General features: G+C 40.2%; 1 long non-coding RNA gene across 1 annotated transcript in view; it reads right to left on the bottom strand.

Annotated features, from left to right (window-relative positions):
• Positions 1–1593, bottom strand: part of LOC108447868 — a 5617-nt gene extending 4024 nt beyond the window's left edge. The window contains exon 1 of the long non-coding RNA XR_001863569.1: positions 1507–1593. This is a non-coding gene — a long non-coding RNA (uncharacterized LOC108447868). The remainder of the gene's footprint in view (positions 1–1506) is intronic.
• Positions 1594–3880: the final 2287 nt, after the last annotated feature.

Here is a 3880-nt window from a genome sequence, read left to right as displayed (position 1 = left end):
TGAACGGAGCACCTCGCTAAAAAAAATTGGCTGGTATCAACAGTTCAGCCTCCACATATTTCTTAACACTTTCCTGCTGTTGAGTCACACTGCATTGTAAAATCACCTTGCAAATCAAAAAACTGTGATAGTTTAAACACTTTTCAAACAACCTCAGATGCTTATGAACTATAGGCCAAATGTCAAGGTATTTACTCATGGAGTTAGATCCTACTGAACAATAGCTGGCATCCTATGTCAGAGCGCTACCCGCAAAAGCTGAAGGCATGCTGTGACTGCTTGAGATCTTCAGCACCTTGCAAAGCCATGTGGGTGTTCAGGATAGTGTGATTAACCCAAGGAGCAGGAACAAAAAAGGAAAAAAGAGAACCAATCTGGCCCATAATCAGAGAGCCAGTCAGGTACACACAGCTGTGCACAGTACAGATTGCAGGGTGACACCGGTTCTGTTGAATTCAATAGAAAAATGCTTACTGGCTTTAACAAGGACAGATTTAATCCTAGATCCCGAAATATCTCCACAAACCAGTTAATTTTAAGTATAAAATGTCTAAATGCATGTTTTATCAAGCCACTTTTATGTTTCGCTGGCCCCTTTATCTTGTGTCAACCAAAAATTCATAATACCAATTTTGACTGAAGGCTGGCTTTAATTACAATTTCTTTTACAGGTCTCAACTGCTTTTTGTGTCCTGGGAAATGAGAGCAATTCTTTCTATCATATTCAGAAAGAAAATGAAAAGGTTGGTAAATGTATAAGTAATTTTAACTGATTCATTGATCTGAATACTTTTAAAGTAATACAGTAAGTATTTCTGTCACACTTTGAAGTTAAGCTTGGAGCTCAGTTACATCCCTTAGGGTTATTGTATAGCCATTAAGAATGTGTACCTTTTATCTGGTGCCTTCAATTAATTGAATTTCAAAAATATTCTCAAATGTTTTTAGAAAATCATTTAGTACCTGGAGGACATTCCCGTGTGATTTATTGTTACAGTAATTAAAAACAGTGAGTATTACACTGGTCACTGTTGGAACTCCTGTCTGCCTTTGGCTATATTTTGGTTTAAGTTAAAACATATAGTGCACTTGAGAGACTTGTGAAGGGAGGTAAGAAAAAAATTAATTCTTTTCAGATTGCTTCAGAATTTTTGGCACACTTAGAAATAACCTCTTAAAGTGATCACAGTGATATTTACATGATAATTGTATGCAAGCACAATTAAACTTCAATATTAAACAATTAAATAGTGCTTTTCCTGCTATGGTGAATTATTCCTGACTACCCATATTAGTATTCTGTAGTTCTAATCAGTGCCATAAATAATTTTCAGTTTTACACATTCTGCTCTGAAGCAATTATTAAGAACTCTCAGGAAGAGTTAAAACAGCTAATGAAAATAATTAGCAGAAAAAAAATGATGGTTCATCCTGCATTGAAAGATAGCCCTAACTAAAAACTACAAACGCTGCTTTAATTGCATCTTTGTTTTCTGAGGCACTCACAGTTCTCCTCTGTAATCCCTTTTGTGCAAGAAGTGATCGCTCACGAGCAGCATTTTGCGGAGCTCCTCACTCACAGGAAGATCAGTGGGATTGCACCCTGGCCCACGTCTCTCCGGTTGTGTAACACGGAGGAAGGAGCTCATTGCTGTACTGCTTCCCTGGAGCTCCACCTCAGCAGCACTGCTCACCTGGCCAAAGTCTGCAGGCTCGAGCAAAGACACAGTGCAGGCAGGAGAACTTGGTGCTACTGACTCGCTTGGTGTCTTCTTGCCCTTTCAGGGTCTTCCAAGAGGCTTGGTTCTGCTTCTAAGTCTATAAAATTATGCTCTTTTCCTGCTAAAAAATAATCCTCTCCACCCATCCACATATTGAGAACACTAAGACAACCTTAGATATTTCTCAAACATCATCAAAATTTTTTTCTAACACAAAATAAATATCTTCTCAAATCATGGGCTCACAAATGGAATTATGGTAATAGTTCTTAGAAAATTCTTGAAAAAATAATCATGAGCCTAAATCTTTGTGGACTACAAAAGACCCTCAGATGACCACATAGGACCTGAAAATAAGTGTGGTTTATTAGCTTAGGCATGCATTTATGAATAAAAGTCTAGTTGTACAGATTGTGGCCAATACAGGCCAGTACCAGATAAACATTTCACATTTTAACGTACACACTGAAGTCATTGTTCAAAGTAATAACCTATCCTTTTAATAAACCATCCCCGTTACACAGAAATGCCTAAAGGTTTTCTAGTGTGCATCAGTCTTTTGAACATCACATAATGAATTTAATGTGAGAAAAGGAAAAGAAATGTACCTGTATGGATCCCTGCAAATTAAGATAAACCTTGCTGCTCTGAGGCTACCATATAACTTGGCACCCAAATCAGATGAGGACAAAAATAGTTTCAGTGAAAATCTGATTTCTATCCATGTATTTACTGCATTCTGAATTATATTGGCTTTCCTGTGAAATTATTCTAGTTAAGTAAATTATCTCAGAGGTTTCATGATTAAGCTAATGTGTTTCTAGGACCTTCATAGTGAACATGAGTTATGATACATGCATTAGTATATTATTCCTTGACTAGGTGTGATTTAGTAACCTCTACAGGAAAATAAAGGCCAAAAAAGTAAGAGATCGAGCTTCTGTTTTCTCCCATCTGATATCTTAGAAAGTAGGTCTTCAAAATACAGCCATAGTGTTGAAGGAATTGACACTGAAAATTAAATTATATTCTCTTTCTGAATGGAAATATGTGTTGCTATCACCAGAGCTGTTTGTCTAATGACATGGAAAATCAAGGGTTTTAACCACTTGGTATCATTTAATAATGGCCTTTTCACAGCAGAGAGGGCATTGCTCTAGATACAAAAATGAGAAAGAATGCCAAAGAATGCCAGGATAGACAGGACCCACAACACTTCTACAGTGAAAAGAGCACCTTTTAATAGCTTAAACATTAAAAATGGTTGAAACCTCAGCATTATTGGTCATTTAAACAAAAATAAAAAACCAGAAAGACAACCTAACATTACGAATTACATGAAACAAGATCTACAAACACCATTCCAGCCTTGGACTCTGGCCCGTGGTTTTTCGGGAGTGCTGCCCAAAAGCATTTGCTCCTGTTGCAAGCATCTTCCCAGATTTATCAGTGGCCAGTGTTCCCTCAGTGTCCATCATGTCACTATGGTTGACCTGCATGCATGTCTACTGGGATTCCAGCTCCTCTTAGTCTGGTTGCCCTCCTGCCTGGCTAGGCCAGCTTCTGACAGAAGGCCACTGTGTTTTTTGCTACGTAGGTCGGAGCGGCAATGGATGGCAATTTCCAAGGTATGCAGGTCGACATGAGCAAATTGCAAAAGACAGACTCGAGTCTGCTCACTTCCTTTAAGCATCACTGAAATAATTAATCTCGTTGTTGATCTCAGGGACCTGAGGTTATTATATTACAAAAGACACATATTAATGTACTGTTACTGGTGGTAGCTGTTAATATAAAAAAAATATTCTTTGAACCATGTCTTCTGCCCTTGAACATCATATTTCAGGGCAGAGAGGCAGCTTAATCCAGCAACTCCCCAGCCCCTCACCACTGGGGCTCCCCCCCTGTAACTCTGCTGTCGGGAAAAGCAGAGGTGGCCTCTGGCCGAGCACCCGGTGCCGGGATCGGGAAAGGGTTGGAGGAAGACATTGAGAGGTCCCGGTCCCCTCAAAGGACATTAGCGCCGAAGGGTAGGTGTCACCTCCAGGCTCTGGATGGTGTCACCCCGCTCTGTAAAACACGGGCTCGGCCGGGCAGGCAGGCGGCTGGACGGGGTCCCCGGGGGACGGCGGCGGCTGCCCCCGCACGGGCAGGACGCT

The sequence above is a fragment of the Corvus brachyrhynchos genome, unplaced genomic scaffold (genome assembly GCF_000691975.1).
Source record: "Corvus brachyrhynchos isolate BGI_N302 unplaced genomic scaffold, ASM69197v1 scaffold7, whole genome shotgun sequence".
NCBI classification, from domain to species: domain Eukaryota; kingdom Metazoa; phylum Chordata; class Aves; order Passeriformes; family Corvidae; genus Corvus; species Corvus brachyrhynchos.
This window is presented reverse-complemented; position numbering and strand designations above follow the sequence as displayed.